This window comes from Crocuta crocuta, unplaced genomic scaffold, assembly GCF_008692635.1.
Source record: "Crocuta crocuta isolate KB4526 unplaced genomic scaffold, BGI_CrCroc_1.0 scaffold123, whole genome shotgun sequence".
Taxonomy (NCBI): Eukaryota; Metazoa; Chordata; class Mammalia; order Carnivora; family Hyaenidae; genus Crocuta; species Crocuta crocuta.
Window position 1 is genome coordinate 1,784,846 of NW_027528865.1, and position 20,953 is coordinate 1,805,798.

Genomic DNA, 20,953 nt, shown 5'->3' on the forward strand with positions numbered 1-20,953 from the left:
GCCCAGTCTGAGGGAGCTCTCCCAGAGCTGGACTCTGATCTAGACACACTCCCACCAGATGCCTGAGTCCCAGAGAGCCAATCTTCAGGTGGCCTCAGTAACAGTCTCTTCGGAGGGCAGGGCACGCAGCCATGCCCTGTGGTCTGTAAGANACCCTTCTCCAGCTGCCTACTCAATGAACAAACTGTCTTGTTAAAAGGCATAAATGCCGATGCTCAGACCCCAGAGGGCAGAGAGTCCTACCTATTCCCAAGATTTACATTCCGAGTGTGAAAGTCAATAAAAACTAATTAGATGTTTACCTCATTTCCTTGGCAATGACCCTTACATGGTACTGATTGTTGAACTGAATCCATGTGCGGGCTCTGCCTTTATCGGGGTCAGGGCTAATTTCTGCACACACCAAGAAACATCGGTGCGGTTATTTATACCTGGGGCCGGTACGTTCCGTGCAGATGCTCGTCAGCTCATTTCCATAGGAGGAGGAGCTGGAGCCAAGATTCCAGCGTGCCGAGCAGGGAATTAGGTATGCAACAACCATTAACAATAATGAGAGTTATGCACCTAATTCTCCAGCATCGTTTTAAAATTTGTTTTATTAAATAATGCTGTAATGTTATGGTAAGTAATGCAATGTTAAGTAACATTGACTTCAGCCTCATTAAATCATCTCCTTAACTATCATACTGGAAAACGATCATTAAACAAATGTGGTTTGTCATTGGCCATGATGTAATTGTTGTAGAAGGTCTCTGAGTAAGGCATCAATTAATAAACAAGGCAGCACTCACACGGTGCCAGTACAGGGAGGCAAAGCCGAGAGAGGACAGGTCTGCAAGACACCTGAGGAGAGAGAATTCACAGGCCAAGTAAAGCAGAAAGAGAAGAAAGCCGTAAGCACCCACCGTGGGTTTGCTCCTCCCAGCCTGGGGGAGGGGCGTTACCCCATGTGCCGCTGGGGAGAGAGGGTGGAAGGAAGCCTGACCCCGAGGTTTAGCAGTCGCCCTTCGTCCCACCTCGTAGGAAACCATGGAGAAACAAGGGAGTAGCTCGACAACTCTACCTTTCCGTGTCGGGACGCTCCGTTTCAACAGCTGAAGCCGCGGTACCGTAAGGGGAAACAGTGTCATTTTTGTTTGTCGTTGACTATGCTGCTCTCAGTGGGGTCAGCGGAGTGACGCTCCCCTAAAAGATGGCCACCCAGATCCCCCGAGGCCACGAATATGAGGCCGAGTGGCCCCGGAAACTCAGGTTACAGATGGAATAGAGATGGCTAATCGCTGACCCAAGGCAAGGAGCTTTGCCCTGATTTTCCGGGTGCTCCCGGGTCATCACCATGACCTTCGAAGTGAGGAGGCAGACGGGGGAGGTCTGCGTCGGAGACAGAGAGTAAGGAGCGGGCGCCGACCCAGTGGGAGCAGAGTGCGTTCCCGGGCCCTCTCACAGACCATCTCTCTCTCCTCACTCCGGCTTGATTTTAAGGAAGGTTTTCCTTGACTTTAGAGCTGAGAAAATGGGCACTGAGCTGGTTAAATCCAGGCTCCGAGCCCTTCCCGGTGAGAGCCCTCGAGAGCAGGGTGTGAACCCAAAGCCGAATTCGGCCCACTGTCCCGCAGTCCCCGGAGTCTGTGACTGCACAGTAACAGGAAGACCAGCCTTCTGTGAGGCAGACATCTGCCTCGACCTGTGGTGTGCTTCTTGCATTATCCCTGTTAACGGATCTTACAAAAGAGATCTTGGATTTATCCCAAAAAAGCCATCTCTGGGACAGAAGAATAAACAGGAGACCACTGCTCTTTGCCCGGCGCCGGCCTCGCAGTTGTCAAGAGTTAGCAACGTGGTAAAGCCAGAGGAGTCCCCGTGGTGAAAGCAGCTCTTCCCGTGCAAACAGTCGTGCAGCCCACTCATTCCCAGGTGACCACAGCTCGTGGCTCGCTGGGACCCTTCAGCCGGCTCCTGAGTATATCCCAGCGCGCACCCATAACAAAGGCAACAATAGCATGTCCGTATGAGAAATTCTCCCCTGCGCTGGCATTTCCCATTTTATTACCCTCGGGGAAGATAAAAGTGCAAAGATCCAAAGAGAAGATAAAAAGGCGCGATGGCGTGTGGGGGCCAGTGAGCTCTCACCATCCAGTAGAATTTTCCGTGCTTCTGGCAATGTTCTGTATCTGCCCCGTCCAATATGGCAGCCCCTGGTGACAGGTAGCTACTAGGGACTTGGGGTGTGGCTCATGCAACTGAAGAACTGAATAGTTACATTACGTTCAATTTAATAAACTTAAATACCCACACCTGGCTATTCGTTCTTGCCTTGGATGGTAGAGAATTGAAGAAGCATTTGTGAATGTGTCCATGACACTCCAGCAGCCATTGACCTTGGAATGGCCAGCCTTCTGGACAGGTGCAGCCCAGCCTCCAGAATCTAGAACTATAATCCTTCCCTGAAAAGCCATGCTTGCCCATCCATCATCCTGCCATTTTTTAAAAAGACCTTTAGTCTGCATGTCTTGTATCTATTTCTTTGGTTACTGTACCTGTCAACTCAAGTAACACGTTGTCCCTCAACCGAAGTACATGCCCTGGGGTAACCCACTCTTGGCGCTTTTTTCTTGCGCATGCAGGGTTAATACAGGGCTAATTCTAGCCATCAATTAAAACTGTAGCTCATGATAAAAAAAATACCCTCGAACTTTTTGGAGTTCACAAAACCACACGTAGACACGCGTCTGGCCGAGGGAGGTCGGTCCTGGGTGCTGCCGAGCCTGGTCCGCTCCCAGAATCCGCTGAAGAGAAGGCCTCATAGCCCTGCCTCCCGGGCCTGATAACGACCATTCGAGACACACATTTTCCAGCTTCTCTTCAGCAATCACAGATATGCCCGGAGCCTCAGAACTCCCAGGCCATAATCCAGATTGAGTGACATTTTTAAACGAGGAAAACAAGATTTACAGATTTACTTGCCAGTTTCAGCATTTTGATCCTCATGCTTAGAGCTGTGACTTTGACAAGTGTTACGGAGGAGGCCGTCTCCCAGGAAAGTGACAGCCAGCAGGACCCGGCCCCGCTAGGGATCTGCCGCCATCAGCCACCCGGACTCGTCGGAGAATATCGCCTTTTCTCCTTGAGAGCCCATATGCCAGTCCACGTGCTTGCTAGGAAGTCACTTTATCGATCACGGGGGGTTGGAGGTCCTGGTGAAGTGTGATCTCTCAGAGTGAGCCCCTGCGCATGCGGCGTATGCAGCCCTTAAATATTTGTTCAGTTAAGGCTGCCTCTGCTCTTAAAGCCCAGTAAAGCGCACAGAGCAAACACTGCGGCGGGTCACGCGGGCTCCCCGAGACGGCGGAAGGCACCCAGGGGGCTCTGCACAGGCCCCGGAGGCCAGTCCCAATGAATTAGGGGCTGAGTCCGTCAATACTTATCACCCCCGAGGGAAAACAAAGAAACAAGAAGGGGTCAGTGTTTCCAAGGCGCACACATTTAGGCACAACCTTGGTTCCCAGAGTGTGTTTCTGGGCACACCGTTGTAACCTCGAGGGTTCCCCATTCACAGACACTGATTCCAACTACATTAAAGAAAAAAAGGGGGGTGTGTGGAGAAGGGTTCTGGAGTAGTCTCAACCCTGGTCATACATTAGAATCACCAGGGAAATTCTTTTATTTTTTTTTATTTTTTTTTAATTTTTTTTTAAATGTTTTTATTTATTTCTAGGAGAGAGAGAGAGACACAGCGTGAGGAGGGGAGGGTCAGAGAGAGAGNGTTGAGTGTCCAACTGAGCTGTCAGCACAGAGTGCGACATGGGGCTCGGACTCATGAACCCCAAGACCATGACCTGAGCTGAAATCAGACACTTAACCAACTGAGCCACTCAGGGGCCCCGAGCATCTGACTCTTGATCTCAGCTCAGGTCTTGATCTCAGGGTCATGAGTTCAAGCCCCACATTGTGTTCTGTGCTCGGCAGGGAGCCTACTTAAAAAAAAAANTGGGCATCAGGCACCAGGGCCAGACACCAGTAACTGTGTCCCAGTCGGAGGTGGCTGGGGAAGCAGCTTAGACAAGGAAGCCCCTGAGGGGCCGTGAGGACAGCCCCCAGGCAGGTCCCTCCGAGGGGACGAAGAGTCTCGGCCACCTTCAGGCCGCGGGGCTGGGAGGCCAGAGTTCCCGGAGAGTGGCAGGCGGTGCGGAGGAGCGGCCGGGCTCTCAGCAGCCCAGCCCGGGGGAGGCGGGAGCTGCCCTCCCCGGCCCACCTCCCCGAAGGAGGTAGATCCTGGCTCTACCTCCAGCCACCGCTCCACGCGAGACCAGTCTAGCTCCCTGGAAGGAGGCGGAGGAAGGACCCAGAATGACCCAAACCACTGTGATCTCTGGATGGCATCAGGTGTGTGCTCCGGGATGAAAACAGAGGATATTGGTCAAAAGTCTATGGGTTAAAAAATATATTCACATGCAACCTCTTTGAATGCAGAAGAAGATGTCCTTCACTTTTTCCAAAAGTATGTTTTACAACCACAAGCCCGCTCTCCCCATCATGGTTTCTTTTTTAGTCACTGTTTTCATCATTTTTACAAATGCAACTCAGTGGCACTCAGCATGTAGGATGCACAGCAGCACCGCCTCCAGCTAAGCCCCGANGTCTGCTTCTGTGTCTGAGGATCGGCCCGCCCTGGACGCTGCCTGTCAAGGGAAGCCTCACCTCCTGGCCTTTGTGTCTGCTTCTCTCACTCAGCATCATGTTTCTGTGGTGTAGCCCGTGTCGTGTTCATCCCTTCCACGGACACACACAGGCCGGATGTCACATGGCGAATATAACCCACCTGTGTTTTCCTACGAGGAGTGTCTGGCATGAGTCATGCACCCTGAAACTCAGTTTTCCAAAGCTAGGGATAAGAAACAGACCAAGTAGGGGCGCCCGGGGGGCTCAGTCGGCTGGGCGTCCGACTTCGGCTCAGATCATGATCTCAAGGTTCAGGAGTTCAGGCCCCGTGTTGGGCTCTGTGCTGACAGCTCGGAGCCTGGAGCTGCTTCCGATTCTGTGTCTCCCTCTCTCTCTGCCCCTCCCCTGCTCATGCTTTCTCCTTCTCTCTTTCTCTGTCAAAAATAAACATTAAAAAAACTTTTTAATTAAAAAAACAAAAAACAAGAGGCCAAGCACACTTTACACGGCTATCTACAGGGTCCTGTGTTCTTGCCCCCGAGGCCCCGAATGTTGCTGACACTTCCCTTGAGGTCAGGGGGCTGGCCTGGCATGTGCTTTCCAGAATCAGGGGGCCCCCAGCACCACATTACCTGGGAGTGGGCAAGGGCTAGTTTCCCAGAGGAAACCCCTGTGGGGGCCCAGGAGGAAAAGCCCCCCATGTGGGTCGGGCACAGGGGGAGACGCTCTGCAGACAGAAGAACCCCCCCCCCCAGGCTCAGAGACCTCAGGACCATTGTCTGTGGCTGGCAGCCTGACATTTCCGTAACCGTGGTGATAACAAGAGCACTTGCTTACTCCGCCCCAGAGCCCAGAGGCTTTTCGAACACTTCCTTGGCCTTATTCAAGCCTTAGGGGGAAAGAGAGAGACGTCAGGGGCGGTGCAGACCCCGCACAGAGACTCGGCCGCGCCGCTGCGGGCTCCTGAAGCGGCGTGCGGGTCGGAACCAGGCTGGGCTGCGAGGGCACCACTCACACCAGTTCACAGACTTGACGTGAGAAAAGGCACAGAAAACGCCTCCTGGATAGTATTTGTATTGATAATATGTCGAAATGAACATTTTTTAAAATGTTTATTTGTTTGAGAGAGAGAGGGAGAGAGAGAGCACGAGCAGGGGAGAGGCAGAGAGAGGGAGAGAGGGAGTCCCGGGCAGGTTCCGAGCTGTCACCAAGAGCCCAATGCTGAGCTCACACTCGTGAACCGTGAGCTGACACGGAAGTCAGACGCTTAACCGACGGAGCCACCCAGGCGCCTGAAATGACCGTGTTTTGATATATATCATTAAAGCCAATTTCACCTTTTTAAATTTATAAACAATTATCTATTTTTTGACTTCAGGTTTTTATTTAAATTCCAGTCAACATATACAGTGAAATTGGTTTCAGGTGTAGAATTTAGTGATTCATCACTTGTATGCAACCCCCAGTGCTCACCTGTTGTTTTCAATGTGTCTGTTAGAAAAGTCGAGATTTCACACATGGCTCCCGTTATGTGTAGACAGGACGGCGCTGGTGTGACCGTGATGCACGCGAGGCCGGCACAGGGGCGGGGAGCTGCGACGTGGGGCGGGGCTCAGCCGGGGTCTAGCCTGGCTTTCCACGTGCCTGCTGTGTGTCCAGAGACCTGCCACCCAATTCCTCTGAGCCTCACTTTGCTTACCTTTAAACGGGAAGGTAAGTACTTCCCGGGGCCGTGGTGCGACGGGACAGTCCGTGTCCGCAGAGACTGAGCCTGGGGACTGGCACACAGTCCAGGGCAGGTCATACACTGTCCTTCCTGGCGCGGGAGAGGAGGGCATGAAAGACGGAAAGAAATAAAAGCCGCAGATGCCCCTTTCCAGAGTCCCAGTTGAATCTCTGCATCACCAGGAAACCACAAATCTCATTCATTCGATCATTATTTACAGAATGTGAGCCAGGGCCAAGCCCCCGCCCAAGTCTGCGGGAGCCCGGGAGGGTGGGTGCACCCCAGAGCCTCCGCCCATCTTCCCAGGGCTGCACCCAGGACTGCGGCCGTTCCCACCGTTCAAGGCCGTTGTCTCTTGAAGTTGGTGGGTGACCTTGCTTAGTGTTAGAACTTCTGGTCTCATTTTTGGGTACAGCCAAGGTCAATTCACGTGGCCTCTTCGCAGTGATGAGCTTGTGGGGAGAGGAGAGATGAGTCCAGCCGGCCTGGGTTCTAGGCCTGTTTACACACCTGTAGACGCATCTATCTCACGGAGGAGCTGGGGATGTTTCCGCACACAGGCTGGCCGTGAGGCTAATTAAATTAATGAACTCACAAGGTGCCAGGAGGTGAGCATACGTGTCCATTTTGATCACTGACACGTCCTTTGTTCTCACAACTGAACAGGTGCTAAATAAATATGTGAAAGCAGCTAGTGACCCAGTCACTTTCCTGATTGCAAGGAACTACCTTTTTTCCTGTAAGAGGTTATGCTGTTAGAGCCAAAACAATTTATTAATGAGAGAGAGAGAGAGAGAGTGTGTGTGTGTGTGTGTGTGTGCATGTATGTGTGTGGGGGGGAAATGCGTCCATGTGCAGAGGAGAGGATTCATTACTATGTGGGTGTGTGTGCACACACGTGTGTGTGGGTGTGTGTCTGTGTACAGGGGGGATTCATTACTATGTGGGTGGGTGTGCACACACGTGTGTGGGTGTGTGTCTGCGTGCAGGGGAGGGGATTCATTACTATGTGCGTGTGTGTGCAGACACATGTGTGGGTGTGTGTCTGCGTGCAGGGGAGGGGATTCATTACTAAGTGCGCGTGTGTGCACACACGTGTGGGGGGGTATCTGTGTGTGGGGAAGAGGATTCATTACTATGTGAGTGTGTGTGGGTGTGTGTCTGCGTGCAGGGGGGATTCATTACTAAGTGCGTGTGTGTGCACACACGTGTGGGGGGGTATCTGTGTGCGGGGAAGAGGATTCATTACTATGTGAGTGTGTGTGGGTGTGTGTCTGCGTGCAGGGGGGATTCATTACTAAGTGCGTGTGTGTGCACACACGTGTGTGGGTGGGTGTGCGTGCAGGGGAGGGGACTCACTACTATGTGCGTGTGTGTGCGATGTGTGCGCACGCGTGCACGTATGAAAGAGGACTACTGCCAGCATCTCTGGCGTCCGTGTGCAGCAGCAGCCTTTCCTGCAGCCCCCCTGCCTTCCTGCCCCCAGAGCTCGGTGCCCCTGGCAGACGGGGCAGCGGCTTGAGCATCTCAGCACCGCGTAGGTCGCCTGAAAGCACTGAGCAGGGCCTGGTCTCCCGCTCAGGAGACCCGCCTGCGCACCACCCAGCCGGAAGCCACGCCCCTCAGAGGGAGCTCAGGAATCCGCATCCCTAACAAAGGCTTCCTCCTAGGGGCACGCTCACCTGCGGGCACCTTCCGCCAGGGCTGCCTGCGGTGGGAATCCGGCCGGGCCCTCTCCTGCCCACGCCGCCTGCCCCGGTCCGCTGGCGCAGCGTTTCGCACAACCTCTCATTGCAGCATCCACCTTCAGAGGGCATTGCTAGGTCTTAGCAGAAGTGGGTCCCTTTTCATGTCACCGTGGCCGCCTGCCCGCAGCTCCCAAGGCTGTGCTGTTTACGGCTCAGAATGTGCTCTGGATCCATGCAGCAATTTCTGTTTAAAAATCTGTCTCACACGCACTCAGAGCAAATTAAATCAGATCAAGCAGAAATTGCCTTAAAGGGAGTTAATATTGTAAGTAAATTCCTGCTTAAAGTCGCCACGCTAACTGGCTCAGCCTCACGTAACCTGTCATCTGGGTCAGATCACCGAGGAAGCCGGCGGCCCCTCGGCTGTATCTTCAGAACTGGCCCTGGGAACTCCCACTCCCCTTATCGCTCCGGATTTCAACGCACGATAGAGACGAGCCGCTCACCACGGCAGCGCAAGAACAGCAAGAGACTGAACGAGCGGACGGTCACAATGTTGTCTGCTCAGAATGTGAAAAACGTCACAGTGTTTGGAGGCAGTGTTTGTAGCCAGAAGTTGGGAGACACTCAAAAGCCCATGGGTGGGGGTGAGGGGTGCATTTGGGCAAAGGGGAAAGAAGGGAAATTGCCGTTGGAAATGACGGTGGTAGGGCTTGTGCAGACATCTCAGGGCAGCCACGGGCTCCTGCGCGGGTAGAATGATGCCCCCGGGGCATCCACCTCCCAGTGCCCCTCCCATGGCGAAAGGGACTTCGCAGCTGTGATTATGGCTGTGAACCTTGAGAGGAGACGGTCCCCTTGCTTATCTGGGTCAGGCCAATTTGATCCCATGAGTCCTAAAAGCCGAGAGCCTTCCCCAGCTGTGGTCCGAAAGAGGCACAGAAAGATGGGAGGCGTGTCAGAGAGATGGACGTGAGAAAGACCCGACCCACTGTCGCTGGCTTTGAAAGGAAGGGGCATGAATCAAGCAGCGTGGCACCTCCGGACGCTGGGACGGGCGCGAAAGACATTCTCCCCTGGAGCCTCCAGAGGAAACACAGCCCCTTGGAGGCCGGCGAGACCCGATCCAGACTCCTGACCTCCAGGACTGTGAGCAGATATGGTTTGAGCCACCAAGCCTGTGCTGATCTGCTAGAGCAGCCACAAGATGCGCAGACGACTCTGAAGTCCCCGCTGCCCCCCCACACTTACTCCCTGAGCCCCACGAAGCCGAGCGCCAGCGAGTCTGCTCCACACAATTGTTTTAAGGGTTAAACGAGGCCCTGCACAGAGAAGTACTCGTCCTTGCCGGTACCCAATGTGCGCGAGCCACAGTTAGATGAAAAACAGGAAGGGACCGTGTGCCGCAAAATGCAGACTTTAGAATTCGTAAGGAAGGCGAGGACACAAAGCATCGAGTGTTTCTAACAGTTTCGCGCCTGCTTTTCCTGCGCCTGTAGCTCCGCCAGCCTCGTGAGACCCTGGGGAGACATCTCGCCGAGTGGCATGCAGGTCGCACTGGCCGGGGCTCTGCTGATGGGGGAGACCCTGAGTACAAGGAGTAGCCAAGTGAGAAAACAGTCATGGACTTCTGATCCGCTTCGCGCGTGCAGCCTCGTGCTGGTGCTGGGAATCGTTGCATTCCCGCGTAACCCCAGCGGGGAAGAGGTCTCATTCCCACGCGCCTGAGCTTCGCGACATGTGAACCGGTCTATTTCCTTCTTACTTCCCAGAGAGAAACCAGAGGCTTTTGATTCACGCGCACAATCTCAACACTTGATTTACCCTTCACTGCTTGTGCAAGGAAATTCCTGCCTCTTTTCAGATGCCGGGCAGCTCGCTGCGCGTGTGCATCTCCTGGTGTCTTTGTTTCCTTGGGGAGCGCACGCCTCCCCCTGCTCCCTGCTGGCCTGGCCTGGGGAAGGACGGAGGGATCACTGCCCTCTGAACCCATCATCCCCCTGCGGGAGGGCGTGGCTGCCCCCCAAGCCCCACCGGCCAGAAGCCGAGCTGCACACAGCGCCACTTAGTGGCCGTGAGCCAGCGGCGCGCCCTGCTGGGAGTCCCCAGGAGTTTGGGTGATAAGGGAAAAATGGGGTTTTACAAAAGTCATGCTTCCACTTTGTCCCGGGAGCTCTCTGTGGGTCTGAGAGCGATGCTGGCGCTTGCAGACAGGAGCAAGCTGTGAATGAATTAAGGAATGCGATGCGTTCAACGGAGCCATATGGCGTGATGAAATGGTCTGGTGTTCAACCTAATATTTGTGCTTGGGGACCCGGGGACGAAAGTCAGATCCGATCTGTCATCATCTATCTATCTTCTGTCCACCTGCCTATTGCCCATCATCTTCTGTCTATCCCTGTCCATATTCATACATGCACACATTCCACAGAAATACGGACCACGTATTTGAGAAAATGTAGGACCTCACGGTCTTGAACTTCCAGGTGAGGCACCGGACACATGACCCCACAGTGAGTATCGTAGGCAGAGTCCAGCTGCGTGAACTTTCCACTTAGGACGCTTTTGCAGAGTGTGTGCTGAGAGCCTGAACGTCAGGAGACAAGCCGAGCCATCGACAAGGATGGGGGTGGGGAACGTCCCCTGCTGTGGGGACAGGGACTCACCTCTGCACCCCCCCTCAGCCTCCGAACCACCTGTCCAGGTAGGTGGTCGATGGACCCTGGAGTGGTCCAGCCTCACGCCAGTTGTGACCACGGAAATACACCCAGGCTTTGCCAAATGTCCCCTGGGGCAAACTCACCACTGCCTCGTATGTATCAAGTTCCCCATTCCTCACCGCCTGCCTGCCTGCCTGCCAGGGGGCCGGCATTACTTCTGTACGGAACAGGAAGCTGAGCTCAGAGAGGTTAACACACTTGCTTAAGGTCACACAGCCAGTAAGCCGAGGGGCAGAAAACTGAACTCGTGCCTTAGCCTTTCAGGAAGTCTCCAGAATGACGCCTACGCGCCTCCACTCCTGTGGGCAACACTCTCACTAAAGCTGTCAGTGTCTCAACCGCAGGGACTGGAGGACCCACACCCAGTGGGAACATGTCCAAATGCAGATGGGAAGGTGCCCTGATGCTGAGGGAAGCCGGGAGGCTGGCGAGTCAGCAGGTGAGCAGGTGAGCACTCGGCTCCGGGCGATCACAGATTCGCAGAGGGGAGGGGAAGGGGGCTGCATGGCCACACTGCTCACTGTTCCTCATTAGTTGTGAGGCAGGTGTTTGCCAGCCCGAGAAGAGGGTGAGGCAGGCAGGCACCTAAGGGTGCTCCCGACCCCTCAGGGCCAACCCTCTGCTCACCCAGCCTCAGAGTGAGGCTGCTCACGTTGGCACCCTGGGTGGCCCTCCCCTCCCCCCATGCCTCCCCAGGGCACTTCCTGTGCCCCAGCTGGCCCCAGACCTCGCTCTTAGTCTTGCCCCCATGGCCCTCAGATTCATATTCATGCCCGTGGCCATGCTGGACCCCCCAACATCTCTCAGGCTCACCCCAAAATCTGTTCAAGGTGTGTTCCGAGCGAGAAGGGTGTGTAGCCCCCCGCAGCCCTCCAACAAGAAAGGCTTGAGCTCCGAGCCACCTTGTCGAGGGAGGCGGAGCCGGGGCGAGCAGTCAGCCAGGCCAGCCCAGGCCACCTGCGGCCGCACCCGGCTCAGCGCACCCTGACTGGTGGTCGGCGGCGCCGCCGTCCGGGAAACGGGTGGCTGATGTCCAAACATACAAGCTGCCGCTTCGGCCCAGTTCTCTCCCGTCCCGGGGCCTCCGGACGCTTGGGGAAGGCACGGGTTTCCAAGTGCACGCTGCCCGTTAGGTCTCAGGCATCGGTGTCCTGGAGCTGCATGGACGAAAGCCGTGCCCGGCGCACCTGCAGCTCGGTTAACGGCCGCGGTGACGCGGAGGCACCGCACCGCCAGCTACTTCATGTCACTTTCAAACCACGGCTGTATTCCAGCAATTGTAAAGCTTCCTGGCCTCTGACAAATAAACGGAAGGCCTCCCGCGCGCCAGCCGAGCCCGCCTCGCCCTCCCCTGTGGGTTCTGTTCTTCCTAATTTGTGTTTGCCCAGAGCGGTGGCAAATCCAGGGGCAGAGGCTGCTCCTCACTTTCACCCCCGTCAGTCTCGGTGAGGTTTTACGTTATTGGATGTGAGTTTGGGGTGAATTATTCAGGTTTCATATTTTGATGAATGGGGAAGAAATGCCGGTAGAGAACACAGAACTACGTGTGTGCGCGCGCGCGCGCGTCAGGAAAACACACATCACCTTGGCCAATCCCCACCCCTACTTCCTGTAAAGAATTTCCTGCAAATCTTCAGTGCATGGGGCAGAGTGCGGGTGGTGGGACCCAGCTCCCCATCTCTCTGAACCTCACCTGCACCCTCAGCGTCAGTAACGGCAGGGACGACACCCAGTGCCCGGAGCGTGGGGGGCGAGGTCTGCCTGGTCTGACCGCTTTGTTCCCGGACGAAGCCCCGACGGCGGCGCGGCCGGACAGGAGCAGCATACGAAGCAGGACTGGGCAGACCTGGGTCCCACCAGCAGCGCCTCTGTGACTCGACCAGCGGAGCGGGAGGGGCCGCGTGGCTGCTTCCACGCGAGGGCTCGGGATCGCCCGGCTGTCCCACGGCCGCCTCGAATAAACTGGGAGATTGGCCTAATGACGTGTCTCTGCGTCGACCTCCTGGCTTCGTGAGCGCCTCCCTGGCAAGAAGACGGGGCATCGAGAACCTGCAGCAGCACCGCGATGGAGGGATGTGATTCTGTTTTACAACCTCCCCCCGTCCCCCCGGATTGATTTTCCAGCTAATCACCTGTGCAGGACAGAGCCTTTCCTTCCCATTTAGATAACCCTCGGGGTGTCCGGGTCAATTGGCGAATTACCACAGCTGGTTGCAAACCCCCCTCACTCGAGAGCTGATCTCTGGTCTCCGAGCTTCACCGGCTCCAGTGATGTTATTACTACAGCTCCTCCAACTCGTATTATTAATTTCACTTATAGCAGAACCAATAACTCATACATTCAAGGCACTTTGTCGTGCATACCTGTAAATAGATTGAAAGTTTACTGAAGCATGCTGGGTAAACACGAATCTGGTGTCTGCTCGTGTCCTGGACCCGCGCCAAGTTCCTTAGATCCGGGCAATATTTTTTATAACGCATATGAATTTACGCCACAAAGACAGCCTCGCCACCCCCGGCCCCTGCCACCATCACCCCTGAAATTCCATTTAGTTTCAATTTTACTGCTCAAAGCCGGCTCTGTAGGAGCCGCGCCGCGTGAAGGTGATATGTCACCGCGTCATTGTCACATTGATTTAGAAGCATCGTCTGTAAGCCTCTGGCTCCTGCAGGGTCCTGCTCAGCGGACCCACTTCCCCCGGCTCAAGGTGCGTCCCACGGCCAGGGCTACTCCAGGAGACAGCCTAGCAGCCGCACCGGGGCAGGAGGCTCCCCTCCCGCCCTGCCCCCCAAGGGGGCCTGGGGTCATGACAAGGGTCCCCAGAGCAGCCCATCTGAATAATTAAAGAGGCAAGCTGCTTGCACCGAGCGAACCTTTTCTTTCTCTTTAAGGCTGCGCGTAAAGAAGGCGAAGTGGGATATAGGAATACTACGGACACCCCGACCCTTTGACAACGGCGCTGTTGCCCGACTGTGCCCCAAAGGGACACCTGCGTATGCACTCGCCGATGGCGTCGTCAAGGGAAGGAGTGCTCCGCCTCTGAGGGAGGGACCCCAGGCCCAGGCTGCAGTGCCAGGCTCAGCGTCACTCGGTTTTGTGGGTCTCTGTGGCCTCTGTCCTTCCCAGAAGCCCCCGCCCCTTCTTCCAGTAACAGACCCTCAGTTCTCACTAGGGTCGTCCACTCCCTTACCAGTGAGACACAAGCTGATCGACCCCATGCCTCTGTAGTCATGCGACCCAAACATGGCCAATCAGAGCACTGAATCACCCTGGCACAGCGACCAGTGCAGAAAGCTGCGAGGATCAGGCTGGTCCTATGAGGCTCATTCCAGGACTTCTACTCAGATGACCAATAGGGTCAGGTCTCTTACTGCTCGTGTTACTGACAAGGCAGGACACGAACGTGCTGCTAGTGGCCATCTTGCTAGTAGAAGGAGAAAGCCAATTCAGAAGGAAGCTAACATGTGCAATACGGAAGGAGACAAAGGCCAGAGGTCAAAAGAAATCTATTCATCAGCTGGATCCAACCATGCCTGAAGCCAAAGTATGTCCTGGCTTTTGGGTTAGCTGAGCCAATATATATTATTCTTTTTTTTTTTTTTAACATAAGCCAGTATGAGTTGGAATACACCCACTTCTAACTGGAAAACAATATCCTGATAATACAACTTAGGCCGCAAATACGAAGAGCCAGGGTCTCGCCATCCCTTCTTGCAATTGTTTGTCTTTCTTTGCAACCACAGGAGTCTGATTCCAAGTTAATAGTAGTCTTTGAATCCCTTCAAGTGCTATCCTTTGTAAAAGCAATCTCTCAGGTTGTCAGAGTGCGAAGTGATCCGATTGTATGGAGGAAATGTATCATTTTAAAATGAAAACGGAAAGGCGGGTTTTCTCCAAGGTCTTTTCTTTGAAGCTGCGTGTCACCTGTTCTAGCATTTTCCATGCCCCCAGCCCTCGTCGCTACCGCTGTAGAGGCAGACAGGTTCCTCCAGCGCCCAGCCAGCCTTTATTCGCCGCTACTTTGACTCCTGCCCTCGGATTCAGACACGGTGGCTGCCACAGGCCCCTCTCTCCCAACGGCCTTGAATAATGTGTATGAATACACTTGACTTAGGTTGAACTATTAATGTTACTTTATTTTGCATAGCTGGAGTCAATGGCATTTTGAACGCAGCAGGAGAATCTATGTAAATGAATACACGCAATTATGGAGAAGGCCATGCAAACACGCGTCTCTGGATGTGTGGCCGGGAGCCACTGAATCACGTAACGCAGGTGGCCCGACCCTGACTTTGTTAGAACTCGGGAAAACAGCCAATGCTCCCAAGGTCCTTGGGTTTCTGATCACAGTGGAAAACTGTCTGGGTTGGAGACCCTGAGACCCCCTTTGCATGGGAACTTTCCTTAATTCAGATGATGCTTGAAGGGAAAAGCCCAGTGTCAACGGCAAGGTCTGGCCCCAGGACTTGGTTTCTGATTCTATATAAATGTGGTTAAACTCTCTGTCTACCTTCTGCCCTGGTGCTGTATTCCAGTGACTTCCAGGGCCTCCAGCGCACATGGCTTTCCGGAGTCCCTCCGTGTGGTTGCGCAAGGCCCAGGCCAGTCTTCCCTGATGCTGGTGTGCTTCTGGGAGGAGGTGCCGTCTGAAATTCCACTGGGTCCTCTGGCCTTAGATAGACTTACTGCAAGTAGAGGCTGAGACAGGCCTTGGCTGCAGACAGTTTAGTTAAGGATATCACAACCGAGTTCTGCATGTGGATTTTTGTATCCTGCAACTTTTACTTTTCTGTGTGTGTGTGTGTGTGTGTGTGTGTGTGTGTGAAGTCTTCAGGGCTTTCTACATACAAGATCATGTCGTATGCACATGGAGACAATTTTACTTCTTTTCTTCCAATTTGGATGATTTTACCTTTGCTGCTTTTTGCCCGGTTGCTTGGACGTGGCCTCCCAGCACTGTGTTGAGTGGGAGCAACAGTGAGCGTCCTGGCCTGTCCCTGATCTTGACGTAAAAGTCCCCAGGTGTCCACCGCTGAGTGTGGTGTGAGCTGCATGCTAGTCCTGTGCGGTCTTCATCGTGTCCAGGGGTGTTTCTTCCTATTTCCAATCTGCTGAGAGTTTCTTCTGGTGAAGGGACTTGAATTTCGTCAAACACTCCTTCCAAATCTATTGAGACGATCGTGATTTTTTACCCTCTGTTCTGCTAAGGCGGCATCACATTCCTTGGTGTCTGGAGGCTGAAGCACCTTGCCTCCCAGCGGTAAACCCCACCTGGTTGTGGTGTTACGTTCAGTTTGCTAATCCATGTTCATCAGGGAGATGGCCTGATGAAGGTAATTTTCCTGTGTCTTTCTCTCGTTGTGGTGTCAGGGTAACGCTGGCCTCACAAAATGAGTTTGAAGGTGTTCTGATCTCTTTGATCTTTTTGGAAACGTTTGAGAAGGATGGGTGTGTTGATTTTCCTTTAAGTGTTTGGTAGAATTCACCAGGGAAGTCATCTGGTCCTGGGCTCTTCTTTCCTGGGGGGGATTTTAATTGATCCATCTCCTTAGTCACGACTGATCATTCATAGTTTCTCTTTGCTCATGATTCAGTCTCGGTGGGCTGTGTACGTCAGGAATTTATCCATTTTTTTCCAGGTTGTCCAATGTGTTGCCGTAAAAGTGTTCATAGCCTCCTATGACCCTTCGTTTTCTGTGGAATCAGTTGTAATGTCTCCTCTTTCTGATTTGAGTTTTTAATTCTTAGATTTTTCTTAGCCTAACTGAAGTTTTGTCAATCTTTTTATATTTGAGAAAATCAGCTCAGTTTTGTTGATTTTTTTCTATTTTTTGAAAAAATTCTCGACTTCACTCATTTCTGCTCTAATCTTTACTATTTCCTTCCTTCCACTAACTTCGAGTTTAGTTTGCTCTCCTTCTACTTCCTGGAGGTGTAACGTCAGGTGGTTTACTTGTGATCTTCCTTTCTTCCTAACGTAGGCATTTATCACTAAAAGGCTCCCTCTTGGCACTGCTTTTGCCGCATCCTATAAATTTTATGTTGTGATTTTTATTTCATTTGTCTCAGGACATTGTCTAACATCCCTATTGATTCCTCTTTTGAAGAGAAAGCCTATTGGCTTTCCAAGAGTGGGTTAATTTCCACGTATTTGTGAATTTCCTCATGTCCCTTCTGCTATTTTACTTGTAGTTTCATTCGGTTGTGATTGGAAAAGATACTCGATACGATCTCAATTCTTCTTAAATGTGCTAAGACTAGTTCTGAACCTACCATCTGATCTGTCTGAGGACTAGTCCCTGTGTGCTTCCGAACAAAGCACACAGTCCCATCTCACTGCTGTCTTATCCACAATAGCCCAGAGGTGGGAAAACAGTTCAATGTCCGTTGATGGTGGATTCATACAGAGAATGCGTGTATCTGAACAACAGGACATTATTCAGCTTTAAGAAGAAGGAAAGAAAAAGGGGGGGGGGAGGGGGCACCCGGGTAGCTCAGTGGGTTAAGCATCCGACTTCAGCTCAGGTCATGATCTGGAAGTTTGTGAGTTCGAGCCCCATGTCGGGCTCTGTGCTGACAGCTCTGAGCCTGGAGCCTGCTTTGAATTCTGTGTCTCCCTCTCTCTCTGTTCCTCCCCTGCTTGCACTCTGTCTCTCTCTCTCTCTTTCTCAAAAATAAAAATTAAAAAAAATTTTTTAAAAAGAAGGGAAAACTGCCATTTGCAACACCATGAATGAACCTATAGGGTACAATGCTGAGTGAATAGCCAGACACAGAAGGACAATGTAATTCCAGGTATGTGACGTAGCTAAAACGGACACAGAAAGGAGAGTAAAACAGGCTCAGAAAGGGCTGCAGCAGCGGGAACGGGGAGCCGTCCCTCAGGGGTATGGAGTCCGGGTGAGTTGTACAGATGTGCCACACAGTGTGGTGCCCACAGCTAACAACCCCGCACTACACACCTACAGTTTTGTAAAGCGGGCAGAGCTCCTGTTAACTGTTCTTACCAGAGTAAAAGAATAAGTGAATGAATGCATTTTCACTCAGAAAAAAGTAAAGATGCTCTCAGGAGCGAGGAGATGGGGAGGGTGGTGGGTGCCTCACCAGCTGGTTGCTGACCGGGTGCCCGGGGTCGGCCCAGGAAAGTGCCACCCTCAGTTCAGTTATAAATGATAGATTTCAGCCACACGAGAGGATCCTCTTGAGCTCTGACAACCTGAGAGATTGGTTTAACCCAAGTTAGGAGCTGGGTGCTGATCCCCTAACTCCCAGCCATCACCGGCTGCAGGCTGACCCTTCCAATGCAGTGTCACACGGCAGAGGCCGGGGTCGGCGTCTGGCCTCTGTTCAGGTCCGTTTCCACGCTGATCCCCCTGCAGAGCTCCGTGTGCGCATGTGAGCGCCAGGCAACAGGTGCCCCGTCCCTTTGCATCAAGGCCATGAACCTCACGCAGGGGCAGCAAACGGCCAGGAGCCCCTCAGCTGCAGCCCAGACTCTCTGGAAATACCTTGTTGTAGTCTTCTGGTTTGTCTTGTCCTTCCCTCCCCCTGCCTCCTTCCAGCGCTGGAGAAAACCTGAGTTGAGATGCCCGATTCCCGTCTTGCTTTGCTTTGCAAACTGGGAGTGGGAGCAGAATAGCACATTCCATGTGTGAGGCGAGGGCGTGGAAGGGCCTTGAACGCTGAGCCGGGACCCCCTGGGGATGCCACTTCCTTCCAGCTGCGGGGGAGGCGCAAGCTCTCAGGACCTGGTTGGGATTTCCAGCCCCAAGTTCTGTGTTTAAGGCTGAAATCAACTAGACGTTGGGCCAAACCAGCTGCCTCGATTGGCTGCTCCCCGGGGTGGGGGTGCACCTGTGGGAACACGCCACTTCTCGCCCCCGCAAAACCAAATGGCTGCCCAGAGCAGCTCATCGGTGTCAAAGGCACCACGGAAGCCAGAAGGGGCTTCCTTCCTGTGTCTTAACTGTGACTAACTAAGGGCGCAGGTTCCGGACACAGTTGTGTGGGGTCTGAGACCACGCTGCCTCCTGAGCTGCTCAATGTAACAGTTAGTCATCTATCCATATACCAAACTGTCCCACAACTTGGTGTCTTCCAAGTTGCATCTCACAGTTTTGTGGGTCAGGAATTTGGACAGGACTCAGCCGGGTGGTTCTTCTGTTCCAGAGAGGTCAGTCAGGGTGACTCAGTGGTACTCAAGGGTCTGGAGGGTCCTGGAGAGCTCCACTCACACGGCGGTCATGTGGCAATGACAGCGGAAGTCACCCTGCACCCGGCCATCCCCGCACGGTGGCCTCGGGTGGTGAGTGGTGCACCTGGCTGCTCAGGGGCCCGGTGAGGACGCCGCGAGGGGAGATACGCCCTCCCTCATGGCCTCCTGTGACCTAGTCTCTCTCCCCAAATGTCAGTTCTATCACACTTGGCCAAGCAAGTCACTGAGGCCAGCCCAGACTCCAGGAGGACACGGAGCCCCCGCTGCCTGTGGGAAGGGCCACCAGAGAATCTGCCGTTCTCACTCCAGTGCAGGCCCAGTGGCTGCCTCTTGCACAAGCCTCGATTATTCCGGAGCGGATGGTGATAGCAGTGGGCCCCACTTTTGAAAACGGGCGTGAAAATAAAGCAGAGTGCACACAAAAGCTCTGTCCTGGGCCCGTGAATACGGTCCATGGGGAAGGTGGCTCTTCTTTCTCGGTTCAACCTGGGGAGGAGCTTTTGGACCACGTGAGCCAGAGCCGCCCAGCGACACCAGCCTGCTCTCCTCCAGCTGCCGAATTCTTCTGGCACCTTCTGCTACATTCTTATCAACACTGACTCTCAAGTGCAAAAACTGGCTCCTGCATGGAGAAAGCTGAGGCACTCAGTGCAGATGATTATCTCTTAAGAGCAATGAGTATTTGTTGAGAATGTGCCTTCCCAGCAATAATTTATAAATGAAAGGGAGAACAATCATAATAGTCACTGAGATCCCAAAAAGCAGGAGACAATTTATAAATGCGGAGTGCTTCATCCTTGCCAATTCCAGAATCTTAAGTACCTAAGAGGGAGAGAGTGAGGGCAACTTGGTTAATTGGCGTCTAACAATCTGTGTTGTGAAAGGTGCTCTCCAGGATTTAGAGGAGAGAGAGACCGCTGGCACGGAGCCAGGACCGCCAGTGGGCTGCAGCATGGCGGGGGGGCCTGGACGGGCCCACCCCCAGCTCGTGGCCAGAGGCTGGGGCACTAACCCAACCCACCTGATGGGGCCTGGGCTGGAGGCTCCCAGGTTGGGATCCAGGGCTACTTGGCCATAAGAAAGAATGAAATCCTGCCATTTGCAACAACATGGATGGAACTGGAGGGAATTATGCTGAGTGAAACAAGTCAGCCAGAGAAAGGCAGATATATGTTTTCACTCATGTGTGGAACATGATAAACTTAATAGAAGACCATGGGGAAGGGGAAATATAGTTACAAAGAGGGAGGGAGGCAAACCACGAGAGACTCTTAAATACAGAGAACAAACTGAGGATTGGTGGGGGGAGGGGAAACTGGGGGATGGGCACTGAGGAGGGCACCTGATGGGATGAGCACTGGGTGTTGTATGTAAGCAATGAATCCCGGGAATCTACCCCCAAAACCAAGAGCACACCACACATGCTTATATGTTAGCCACCTTGACAATAAATTATATTAAAAAAAAAAAAGAAGAAGGACCACAGAAGTCAGGGGAGAGGCCACTGACTTACCTGAAATTCATCTAGGGCAAGAGCCTGTGGTCTTCACTGTTTAAAAACACAGGCATAGGGGGTGCCTGGGTGGCTCAGTCTGTTGAGAGTCCAATTTCGGCTCAGGTCATGATCTCACGGTTCATGGCTCAAGCCCAGCGTGGGGCTCTGTGCTGACAGCTCAGAACCCGGAGGCTGCTTGGGATTCTGTGGCTCCCTGTCTCTCTGCTCCTCCCCCACTCATGCACGTGCGTGCTCTCTCTCTCTCTCTCTCTCAAAAATAAATAAATATTAAAAAAACTAAAAATATTAAAAATAAACATTTAAGAAACAGGCATATGGAAGCAAACAAATTTTCCTTAAATAGGTGAATGGATAAATAAATGCCCATCCAGACAACGGAACGTAATTCGGTGCTAAAAAGACATGAATCTTCAGTGCACATCGCCAAG